The sequence below is a fragment of the Pipistrellus kuhlii genome, unplaced genomic scaffold (assembly GCF_014108245.1).
Source record: "Pipistrellus kuhlii isolate mPipKuh1 unplaced genomic scaffold, mPipKuh1.p scaffold_m20_p_19, whole genome shotgun sequence".
Classification (NCBI taxonomy): domain Eukaryota; kingdom Metazoa; phylum Chordata; class Mammalia; order Chiroptera; family Vespertilionidae; genus Pipistrellus; species Pipistrellus kuhlii.
The window spans coordinates 23,472,764-23,486,198 of record NW_023425504.1 but is presented as its reverse complement, the minus strand read 5'-3'; the positions used below and the strand labels follow the sequence as shown (position 1 = coordinate 23,486,198).

General features: G+C 38.0%; 1 non-coding gene across 1 annotated transcript; it reads left to right on the top strand.

Moving 5' to 3' along the window:
- Nucleotides 1–657: 657 nt before the first annotated feature.
- LOC118722235 lies at nt 658–763 on the top strand. Its single transcript, XR_004988942.1, has one exon. It is a non-coding gene; the product is annotated as a U6 spliceosomal RNA (small nuclear RNA).
- Nucleotides 764–13,435: the final 12,672 nt, after the last annotated feature.

Below are 13,435 nucleotides of genomic sequence, written 5' to 3'. Positions count from 1 at the left end.
AAGTGGAATTGAATAAAATGTTGAGCAAATATGCATTAGTGGCAAGATTCGGTGGTAATGCCTAACTGGTTTGGCTCAGTGGATAGAGTGTCAGCCTGTGGACTGAAAGGTTCCAGGTTTGATTCCGGTCAAGGGCACTTACATTGGTTGTGGGCACATCCCCAGTAGGAGGTGTGCAGCAGGCAGATTATGGATGTTTCTCATCAATGTTTCTAACTCTCTATCCCTCTCCCTTCCTCTCTTTAAAAAAATCAATAAAATATATTTTTAAAAAGATTGGGTGGTAATGAGTTAATTAAAATAATAAAATTAAATTAAATTAAGCACCGAGTTAGGCAACAAAGAAGGAAAAGACGTGTTGGTGAAGGAAATATATGTGTTGGTGGAGATAAACTAGTTACTTCATTCATTCAGTAAATATTTACTTATTTTGTACATGTATTGTCATTAAACTTAGGGATATAATTATGAATAGAACAGTTCAGGAAACTTTCATACTGCCTGAAGGTGGGGAGGTGGATGTGTACACAGAATCATGAGGAAGTCCTGATAGTGTTTTTCTCAGAGTGTAAATCACACTGTTTGAATCAGAATTGATGGAGGGTCAGAAAGGGATTTGTGAGAATATATTTGAACTTAAAACTCAAAACTACGCTGGTGCTCACTTCAGCAGCACATATACTACAAAATCGGAATGATACAGACATTAGCATGGCCCTTTTTCAAGGATGACACACAAATTCATGAAGCTTTCCATATTTTTGTAAAAATAAACAAATGAAAAACTACACTGAAACAGCCAAAACCAGTTTGGCTCAATAGATAGAGCGTCGGCCTGCGGACTGAAAGGTCCCGGGTTCGATTCTGGTCAAAGGGCATGTACCTTGGTTTCGGGTACATCCCCAGTAGCGGGTGTGCAAGAGGCAACTGATCAATGATTCTCTCTCATCAATGTTTCTAACTCTCTTCCTCTCTAAAAAATCAATAAAATATATTAAAAAAAAAAACTACACTGAAACAGAAGCCAGATTTTCTAGGACTATAGGTAATGATGAAAGTCAGGAAATCTTAAAAATAAAGACACAAACAGAAGGTGAATACACAGGTTTGCCCTTGAGGAACAAATAGTCTCAAAGGTTTGAAGCTCCAAAAAGAGCCTGCAGACTTAAGTGACACTAAGAAGGAAATGTTTCTATTTCCAGAACTGAGCCAACTGCAGCATTGTGAGCTCATGTACTTCTTAATTGTCTTTCACACACTCACAATGTACTGACAATGCCAGGAAACTCATTACATAATCAGTGAGTGAAAGTAATCTAACTACTTTGTATTTTCATCACACATACTTGGTACTTTATGGTAAGAATCAACATGCTGTAACAGATTATTTGATCCTCCCAAATAAACTCTGAATAAAATGGTAAGCGAGAATTGCCACCAGCCGGGAGAATGTTTGGAAAGTCCATGAACCAGAAGCATAACAACAACCCTTGATCTTTCACTAATATACTTACCATGAACCAGACACTAATCTAAGGACATTTTCCACATTACCTTATTTACTCCTCAGAAGGAAAAATGAGAAAGGTTTTAGTCCCATTTTAGAGAGGTAGAAATTGAAACAAAGAGAAGCTATATATATTCCAGGATCATAAAGCTAATAGGTTGCAGATTTTGGATTTAAACCAAAGGATGGTGACTTTAGAATCAGACTTCTACAATGTTAAATTCCCTGCTTTCATCCCCACATGGTAAAAGCAAAACCTACCCAAGACATACTGCCAAACCATCTTGTAATAATTTCATTTTAGTTCCTTCTGACAGGATGGAAATCCAGTCATCTTAAAGTTAACACAGAGTAAAGAATTAAATATATCTGTTATAGTGAGATCATTCCTTATAAAAACATATACTCAACTTAAAATTGAGGTTTGTTTTTTTCCTGCTAGCTATCTCTGAATGTATTGATGTGTCATTATGTGATATTTGCACACTTGAGAGTTACAACCATTCATGATGAGGTCAATCAAAAGCAGTCAGTTTTTTGTCTAATGAATAAATTAGAACAATTTTTGGTCTAATGAAAAACTCAAGTTGAACTACCTCTGCCTACAGTATTAACTTCTGGTGAGGGTGTTAAATGTTAACTTAGACACACTCTAATGAAGAAATATTAACATATTAAGTTTTTGGGAAAGACTATTGCAGAATATTGAATCTTCACTGAAGAAGGGCTTTGTTGAGGGGTTTTATATATTGATAGTATTCTCTGACCTTTTAGAGTTGCAGGCTCATAGATTGAATAGGATTAAAATAATTGCTTTTCCCTTGTCAGCACACTGCCTCATGCTGCTTCTTCCCCATTCCAGTTAATTATATTATTGCCATGTCCAATACTCAACAAGTCATGGCATTTTATTATTTCTAGAATGCTTTTATTCATAGCTGAATATGATTAAGTTGAATGTTCCTCACTTTCACAAAAATTAATGGAAATCAATTTCGTGACCAATTTAGCATTAAATATGTGTTAGTCAAAGAAGTGTTAGCAGATATTCCAGAATGGGTCTTTTGTGTGATTTGAACAGTAGTGTTCAATATATAGTATGGTCATAAATGAATGAGGGGTAGGGAAATTCTGTCATCCAGGCAGTCATAATTTTTGCATTTGCAGAAGAAAGTCATTGTGTATTTCTTTCTTTTTAAATTTTATTTTTATTACAAAACATCATCTGTATACTGCATTGTGTGTTCATGACTCCAAGTCAAGTCTCTGCTCATCATCATTTCCCCCTTATAACCTTCTCCTCTTCCCTCCACCCCTCCCAACTACTAGGAAACCACACTGTTGTTTGTGTCCATGAGTTTTCTCTCCCTTTTTTCTTTTTTTACTCAATCTCTCCACACTACCCCACCCAAACCCCACTTCTCTTACAGCTGTTAGCCTGCTCTCTATCTATGAGCCTGTTTCTATTTTGCTTATTAGTTAATTTTGTTCATTAGATTCCACATATGAGTGAAATCATATGGTACTTGTCTTTCTCTGGCTTATTTTACTTAGTATAATGTTCTGCAGGTACATTCATGCTGTGACAAAGGGCAATATTTCCTTTTTCTTTATGGCTAAGTAGTATCCTATACTTGTCAGAATGGCTGTAATTAGTAAATACACAAACAAGTTTTGGCAAGGATGTGGATGGAAGGTAAACCTCATTCACTGTTGGTGGGAATACAGATTGGTGCAGCACTGTGGAAAGCAGTAGGGTGTTAGCTCAAAAAATTAAAAATGGAACTATCTTATGACTCAGAGATTCCACTTCTGGGAATATGTCTGAAGAACCCCAAATTACTAATTCAAAAGAATAGATGCACACCTATGTTCATTTCAGAGTTATTTACAAGAGCCAAATTTAGAAGCAGACCAAGTGTCCTTGAGTAGATGTGTGGATTAAAAAAGTCCTGTACATTTCACAGTGTTTTCAAAGTATGGTCAATACTTGCATCAGAGTTACCAGGGTTGAGTGTTAAAGGTGCATATTTTTTGGCCTCGCCCAGAAACAGTGAATCAGAACTTCATAGGGTAGAGGGGGGAGTGAAGTGTAAGAACTACTGCCTTACATACATATACTAATATGTGTTCTACATATACATATACCTTATCAGAACTGAAATATGGATGATTCCAACTAGAAGAGCCCTTAGAAGTTATCTATGTCAACCCTTTCTGAACTTACCATTTTACCACAGTGTCTGCTAGATTTAACAAATAAAAACATAAGACTCCCAGTTAAATTTGAATTTCAAGTAAACAAAAACTTTAAAAAATATATAGCATAGATATGTCCTGTGCAATATTTGGCATATACTTATATTTAAAAATGTTTATATAAAATTCAAATTAAACTTGGAGTTATATATTTTATCTGGCACCCTCTGATAAGCAAATTGAGATCAAGAGAGGTGGACTTCAATAGTGAAGGCCTGGGGAGGGGGCAAGAGGATGAGGCTAAGGGGGCTAAAAGGGGGACCTCTATAATACTTTCAACAATAAAAATAAATTTAAAAAATAAAGAGAGGTGGAATTCTAAAATGCTATGTCTGTAAGATTATTAGAACTTCATAATTTCTGCCTTCTCTATAACTCATTGATTTCTGCTGTACTGAATATTGACAAGTAATATTGTTGTAAAAATTCATGGCTATAGCATCAACTAACTTTCAAATGTGTAAAGACCAAAAGTATTTGTTTTATAATAAATTACTATACATCAAAGATTTTTTAATAAAACATTCAATGCTATTTAGTTTGTCACATGTTACAAAATGATAGCAATACGATTCTAGACAAGTTGATTCCCTATAGCCTTCCCCTCTTACTTAGAACTATATAAGTCCTTTTATCAACCTATTTTATTTATCTACCTATCTAACTAGCTCACAGTGTATCATTAGCTGACCAAGAAACATGAGTGGATTTGTGAGATCTCAATTCTATGAAATGCCAGAATTATGAGTTTCCAGGATCTAAGACAGGTCATCTAAAAATAGGATATTAGAACATAGGTGGTTTAGACATGGAAAGCAAAGTTTCCCTTAAGCTTTACAAAAAAAAATGTGTTTAGAGATAGGATCAAGGAGGTCATCATCCCCCTGCTCCCCCCTTGTATTTTAAGGATAGAAAGGTCAGACAATTTAAAAAAAAAATATTTTCTCCCACCTGGATGAAATGGCTAACTTGTTGAGTGTTGATCTATGAACTAGGAGGTTATGGTTCAATTCCAGGTCAGGGAATATGCTTGAGTTGTGGGTTCAATCCCTAGTGTGGGGTATGCAGGAAACAGCTGGTCAATGATTCTTTCTCATCAGTGATGCTTCTATCTCTCCCTCTTCCTTCCTCTCTGGAATCAATAGAAATATTTTAAAAAGAAAGCAATAAAATATTTTTAAAAGAAAGCAATTTGATTTAATTTAATTACTTCTTAGAGCATTTGATCTAGTTTCATACACTCATGCAAAGTGTATCATTCTCTAAAATTTTCAAATAGTTTTGGAAAAGAGCATTGATGCATACAGGTATCAGTGTTCATTTAATACAATGAGGACCATTTCTTTTCTGCAACATGTTCCATATACATGTCAACTTCAAACAAAATATTCCATTTCTTTGTCAATATAAAAACCTTCAAAAGAGTGGTTAGATCCTACCTGGCCTCTTCTCAAAGCTCAACTCAGGTGCTAATAAATGCAAAGGAAGAGGTTAAGAAGATTTTTGTCAGGCAGTATTTACCTTTTTTGCCTAACAATGTCTTTACCACCTGCTTTTTGTAGCAATAATCTTTTAGGCTTCTATTGAATTTAGTAAGTATCAAAGTGTTTTCACATCTATCATCTCATTTAATTCTGACAACAATCCTGTGAGTATGCAGAGCAACAATTAAAATCAGATTTTACAGTTTACACATTACAAAACTAAGGCAAGTTTAAAGAAATTAAACTGCTTGAGGTTGCATGAGCATTGTAGCCCAAACCCATGTTCTTAACCACCATTCCACCACCACGAAAATCATGATTACCTCTTGTTGTTACTTCTATTTCTCTTCCTCCGATTTTCCTCCATAATGTTCTCCCCTTCTCCTCTTCTTTCCTCTTCTTCTCCCAAAATATGATTTATTTTAAAAATATGATATATATTTAAAAACAAAACAAAAATTATATATATACATGATTTTTTATAGAGAGGAAGGGAGAGGGATAGAGAGTTAGAAACACTGATGAGAGAAAAAGATTGATCATCTGCCTCCTGCACACCCCCTACTGAGGATGTACCTGCAACCAAGGTACATGCCCTTGACCAGAATCGAACCTGTGACCCTTCAGCCCACAAGCTTATGCTCTATTCGCTGAGCCAAACCAGTTAGGGCCCACAATAGGATTTATTGAGCTTAATATGTGACAGTAATGATAATAAGTGCTTTAAATACACATTTTCATTTAATTTGTACAATGACCTTATGAGTGACCTCATTAGCTTGACGTGAATACTGAGTTGAGAAGAGTAAAATGTCACTCAGTTAATATGTGATGAGCCATAATTAGAACATAAGCCTTCTAATAGCTAGTTTATTCTCTGATATGAAAATCTGATACATAAAAGCACACTCTTTAAGTATAATAATGCATGTTCTGGCATTGAGATTAGATGAAAAAAATATGATGCAGGAAAAAAAAAAAACTTGTCTCTGGAATATGTATTTCCTCCACTTTGTCTGACTCTCTTGATCTCCTCTCAAGTTGAATGTTCTAATGCTATAATGGTATAATAAATAATGGCAAGGGATAAAGGCACTATCCTGTTACTTAAAGTAGGGGGCAGGTCAAAGTGAATGGCAGTATTTCTGACTTGATACAGAATTTCAGAACTTTGCATCTGTAAGTACGTTTCTTACACTTAACACATCTCAAAAATAGGTTTTCCCTAGAGCTGCAAAACGGGCTGAATCTGCAGGCAGGAGTTACGTTGCTTTTGCTGAAGATCCTGACAGTGGAGACAGTAAGCCAGGATTGTCATTATATCATGTATATGATATGCTGCTTTCAGGCTATGAGATGTGAGAAAATGATAACCTGCCATAAACTCAGTTTACAAGTATCTTCATTCCCCACTGCCTGGCAGATGAGTATACAGACCTTTAATATCCTGTTATAGTTGTCTCTAGTTTGCTTTGGATGAACTCTGGATGTCAAACTGTCATATAAATATTAGTATTTTCTACAAATTATTTTTAAATTTAAATTATTTATTGTTTAAAGTATTACAATACATATGCATCTGTGTCCATTATTTTTGCTTATGTGCATGCAAGTTCTTTGGTTGACCTTTTACCCCCAACACCCTCCTCTGGCTTCCCTCTGAGGTCTGAAAGTCTGCTGGATGCATCTGTATCTCTGGATCTATTTTCATTCATTATATTCCACAAATGAGTGAGATCATGTGATATTTCTTTTTCTCTGACTGGCTTATTTTGCTTAACATAAGGCTCTCCAGGTCCATTCATGTTGTTGTGAATGGTAAGAGTTCCTTCTTTTTTATAGCTGCATAGTATTCCATTGTGTAGATGTACCAGTTTTTTAATCCACTCATCTGCTGATGGGCACTTAGGCTGTTTCCAAATCTTAACTATGGTAAATTGTGCTTCTATGAACATAGGAGTTCAAATGTCATTTCTGACTGGTGTTTCTGATTCCGGAGCATATATTCCGACAAATGGAATTACTGGGTCAAATGGGAGTTCCATTTTTAGTTTCTTGAGGAAACTCCATATTGTTTTCCATAGTGGCTGCACCAGTCTGCATTCCAATGAACATGATAGTAACTCTGACAGGTGTAAACAGTACCTCATTGTCCTTTGATTTGCATCTCTCAGATTATTAGTGACTTTGAGCATGTTTTCATATGTCTCTTCGCCCTCCATATATCCACTTTGAAAAAGTGTCTAAGTCCTTTATCAATTTTTTGATTCGATTGTTTATTTTTCTTTTGTTAAGTTGTATGAGATCCCTGTAAATTTTTTAGATTAGGCCCTCATCAGATATAACATTAGCAAATATTCTACAATACAGTGAGTTCTTTTGTTATTTTGTTGATGATTTCTTTTGCTGTGCTGAACCTTTTTTATTTTTATATAGTCCCATGTTTATTTTATCCTTAGTTTCCATTGCCCTAGGAGCTGTATTGGTAAAGATATTACTATGATATATGTCTGCTATTTTGCTGCCTATGGATTTTTATGGTTTCCTGCCTTACAATTAACTCCTTTATTCATTTTGAGTCTATTTTTGTGTATAGTGTAAGTTGGTCTAGTTTCATTTTCTTTTTTCAAGTATCTGTCCAATTTCCCCAACACCATTTATTTAGGAGACTGTCTTGTCTCCATTGTATGTTCATGCATCTCTTGTCAAATATTAATTGAGCATAATGACTTGAGTCAATTTCTAGGTTCTCTGTTCTGTTCCATTGGTCCATATGTCTGTTCTTGTGCTAGTACCAGGAAGTTTTGAGAACAGTGGCTTTGTAATATAGCTTCATATTTGGTATTGTGATCCCTCCAACTTTGTTCCTGTTTCACAGGATTGCTGAGGTTATTCAAGGTCTTTTTCTATTCCAAATGAATTTTTGGAGAGTTTTTCTAGGTCTGTAAAATATGCCGTTGGTATCATAATAGTAATGTCATTGAATCTATATATTGCTTTGGGTATTATGGACATTTTTAAAAATTGATTTCAGGGAGGAAGGGAGAGGGAGAGATAGAAACATCAATGATGAGAGGGAATCATTGATGGGCTGCCTCCTGCACGTCCCCAACTGGGGATCAAGAGCCCCATCCCAGGCATGTACCCTTGACAGGAATTGAACCTGGAACTCTTTAATCTGCAGGCCAATACTCTATTCACTGAGCCAAAGCAGCTAGGATGAGTATGGAGATTTTAAAATGATGTTTATTCTACCAATCCACAAACACCATATATTCTTCCAATTGTTTATGTCTTCCTCTAACTATTTTTTCAATGTCTTATAGTTTTCTAAGTACAGGTCTTTTACTTCCTTAGTTAAGTTTATTCCTAGGTATCTTAATTATTTTTGTTGCAATGGTAAGTTCGATTGTTTGTTTTTTTGTTTGTTTTTGTTTCTCTTTCTGTAAGTTCATTATAGGTATATAAAAAAAGCCATAGATTTCTGGGTGTTAATTTTGCATCCTGCTTCATTGGCAAATTCACTTACTGATATATTTATTTAAATATATTTTTATTGATTTCAGAGTGGAGTGGAGAGGGAGAGAAAGAGAGAATCATCAATGATGACAATCATTATAAAATGTTACAATATGAGACTACAAACATTTTAACTTTTCTCTCTGGGGTGTTATTTCTTTCCATTTTAATATCCCTATGTGGTAACATTGCTGTGTGGAACATAGCAATCTACTATTCTGCAACATCATATCTTATTATGCCATATTTTGTCTGTTTACTTTGTTCTTATTTTTGCATCAACAACAACACACAGCTGTAGGTTAAGAAAGGAACCACAAGATAGCCTAATATTGTCAGCTATTTAGTGGATCAAAAGTCAGTATTTTACAAAACCAAACAAGCTCTGTATATATGATTACCTCTTCTTTCCTGTCTTCTGCCTTCATGTATCAGTGGCAACCTGTCTATCTGATTCTCACAGAGCAGAGTATGTTTGACTAAGTTAGGTATGAGAGAAACCAAAACTCAATTTTACTAAGCCAAACTTAATAATGATAAATATGTTGCTACAGTGGTTTGTACAGTGTGGCCCCAGGAAACCTCTTATAAGTACAAAATCTCACACCCTACACTTTTGCTAAATCAAAACTCTGGGGGTAGGGGTCAGTAATTTATATTTTAACAATTCCTTCAGGTTATTGTAAATTTTCAGAAACACTGGGCTAGTGGAAACTATTACATAGCAATGCTTCTTTTATTCAGTAGGACATTTGTCTTTATTTCATTACTAGAGGCTCAATGCACAAAATTCATGCAAGAGGCTTGACCCTTGCAGCCAAGGCAGCTGCCTTGACCCTCCTAGCCCCAGCTTTATCCAGAAGTTCATCCAGAAGGATGTCCAGTAGCTCATTCTGCTGTCTGATCTAATTAGCATATTATGCTTTTATTATTATAGATGGAAACCTTTATCTTGATTTCCAATGATATTATTTGTCACTGAGACATTCAAATACCTGCCTCTTATAAGTGGAGAAAAACCTTCATTACAGTAGTATAGGTACAGAATGTATTTATGTCTGTGAAATGGGGAAAACTGTAAGGGGAAATATATGCATGTGGTCCCAATGGTAGGTACTATAGGACTAGATATCAAGGATCATCCTCTTTTATGATTTCCGTTTTTTTTTTTTTGGTTATTATGGTTTAATAGCAAATTTACTTAATCTATTGTGATTTTCCTTTACTTATGGTACATAAAGAAAAGTTGAGCACTGTGAGGTAGCCCCTTTATACCATGTGTGGAGAAGAGCTGTGAAAGAAAGGAAAAATAAAAAAGCCAAATAGAAACAATGATGAAAGACCACAAAAAAAGATGAGGTCACAAGAAAAGAGAAATACAAACAATGACTAGTTTGCAGATGACTTTTCAATTCTTATTTCTACTACCTCATCAGGCCTAACTGTATTTCTGCCTTTGGGGCTGGAAAGAAGAAGTGCATCTTTACTGTGCTAGTGTATTCCGATTACATACCAAACCAACACCCTCCTCCCCCAGCCCCAGACATTGAATTTATTCTTTGTACCTGAATCAATGTTTCATACCATATTACTCTACCATGGCTCTGTTTATTTTGAATTTGCTAAAATAATAGCTGGGAAATGTCTGAGTAAATGATATTACTATGTTGAAATAAAAGTATAATAAAATTACAAAGTAATTTCTTATAACTGTACCATATATCAAAGCTAGTAAAGAAAAAAATACATTTCCTCCTCTAAATATTCATAAGTTTAAAGATTATATTCTTTAATATAATTTGAAGGGCTATCAGATAATAAAAGAGCATTTACTAACTGAAGTGCCATTGCTATTGATCATTCAAAATCCAGAATTAAAATTCTTGCCTCTAATCAAATATTTTGTCTAAAATATAAAATAAAGTTCTTGTTTTTCTTTTCTTTATGAAAAATACTGTTCATTAAATTTTTGTCAATATTCCATGAGGTGAAAACGTATATAATTATAGTCATAGTTGGCCTTAGGTTATAATTTCATTTAAAAAATTTAAAATTAAAGATGAAGTAAACAATGCCCGGAATTGTTTAGTAAATAGTCAGAAATAAGTTGTGGTGAAACAGCAGAGTCCACTCTGCATTACTTTGCTTCTGCCACTCTAGGGCTGAAGTGATCCTCAAGTTTATCTTTTAAGGAACAACCTAATAAATACAATCTCCCACCATGTAATAACTGTCTACTATTTCTCCCCATCAGTACTAAGTCAACAGAAATAGTTAAGAGTACAAGACTTTAACCTCACAGAGTAAGTAATCTTAGACTATGTACACTAATAAAAGAGAAATATGCAAATTGACCATACCTTCGTGACACACACTGGCCAATCAGGAGTATGCAAATTATAAGCCAACAGTAATGAATTATTAATTTGCATATTCAGGCACAGAGTGGCTGGGCGGGGTGGGACACCTGCTGTGATGGGGGCACGAAAGGAGCTACAGGAGCAGCACTCCAGCTGGAGCAGAGAAGACTGAAGGCTCCAGCTGAGTGAAAACTGAATGCTCTGGCTGGAGCAAACACTGAAGGCTCTGGGCCAGAGCAAAGACTAAAGGCTCCAGCAGGAGTGAAGACTCGACCCACAGCAAAGACAGATGGCAGCAGCCAGAGTGAAGGCCTGGGTCCTGGGTGCCAGAGGAAAACCGGTGCCAGTAGCCAGGGGAAGGAAGGCCTATTGCACAAATCTTCATGCTATGGGCCTCTAGTATATATATATATATATACCTAAGTGACTGAACGACTGACCAACTGGTTGCTATGACACACACTGACTACCAGGGGGTAAATGCTCAATGCAGGAGCTGCCCCCTGATGGTCAGTTCACTCTCACAGAGGGAGTGCCACTCAGCTTACCAACCCATCCTGGCAGTCGACAAGTCCAGTGCCAGCCACTCACTCCCTCAGTAGTCCTGCATGTCCAATCTCTGGAGAACTGGCCAGTCATCAAGGGACCAGCATCACTGGCATGATCCCAATAGTATCACAAGCCTCCTGGAAGTCAGCCTGAGACACCGCCAACACTTCCCCTCCCTAGGTGCTACACAAGGAAGAAATGATATGAAAGCAGCCACCAGGTGAATCCTGAAAACCTGCCTAAATGTCAGTGGGATGGATCTGGATCCTGGGCCAGCAAGGGCCTCCCACCACCTTCCCAGAGAACCAGTCACATCCTGGCCCCCCATAACTTTCCTTGGGACAGATGTCAGACATGGGGCTCAGCTGGCAAGCATCACTGTTATGGCATGAGCCTCTCCCAATCAGGACTGACTGGGTGCAAGCTCGCAGCAGGATCATTGGGCCAAGATGATTGGGAGTGGCAGACAGGAGCAGCAGGTGGCATTGGACTGCCTATTTCAGCCAAATCCCTGCAGGCCACCCTGAGGGACCCCTCCCATGCACAAATTCATACACTGGGCCTCTAGACTACACTAATAAAAGAGAAATATGCAAATTGACCCTACCCCCACAATGCCCACCAGCCAATCAGGAGTGAGTATGCAAATTAACCCAACAAAGATGGCAGGTTAATTTTCATATGCAGGCGCCCAGCAGCCTGGGTCTCAGGAACATCCTCAGGACTCAGGCCACTCAGATACTGTAGGGCCTTGCATAGGCCCTGAACAACTGGGGTCCCAGAATTCCATGGTCACTCCTGGTCTACAGGCCCTAGCACCAAGTGTCTAGGTGCGGGGCAGCAGAGGCTTGAACAGGGCCAGAGTGGACCTGGTGGGCTCTGCCCTAGCTGCAGCAGAGGCTTGACCTGAGTCGTTGGGCCCTTCCCAAGCCACAGCAGAGGTTTGAGCAGGGCCTGAGTGGAGCTGGGGCTGGGGGGAGGGGTGGCGGGAGGGGGAGGTGGGAGCAGGCCTTCCCAAGCTGTGATAGAGGCTGAGTTTGAGGGGCCTTACCCAAGGCACGGCAGGAGATTGAGCAGGATCTGAGAGGATCCAGGGGCCCTTCCCAAGCCATAGCAGAGGCTTTATTGGACCCAGAGGTCCCTGCCCAAGCCACAGTGGAGGCTTAATCAGGGCCTGAGTGGAGCTGGGGGGCCTTGCCCAAGCAGAGGCTTGAGCAGAGCTGAGGGACCCTGCCCAAGCCACAGTGGAGGCTTGAGCAGAGCTGGGGTGGGGGAACCTGCCCAAACTGTGGCAGAGGCTTAAGGACACCTTGAGATGAAGGGGCTTGCCAGCAGTCCTGCTCTGTGCATTAGGTGCAGTGGAAACACCTTTTCTGACTGCTCATTGGCTAATCTCCCTTGCATGACACTGGTAATGTTCTTGGTAACTTGGGTAATAAGAATCCAAAAAGATGATCTAGGGTCTTTCCACTACACTACTAGAGGAAAAAATGAAGATCTATTGCTGGAGGGGCTAAGAAATGTCATATCCTGTCCTAGCCAGTTTGGCTCAGTGGATAATGCCTTGGCCTGCCTACCACAGGGTCCAGGTTTGATTCTGATCAAGGGCATGTACCTAGGTTGCAGGTTCCTCTCCGGCTGGGGCCCATGTCAGAGCTCATGCAGGAGGCAACCAATCAAAGTGTCCCTCTCATATTGATGTTTCTCTCTGTCTCTCCCTCTCCCACACTCTCTAAAAATCAATGGAAACATATCCT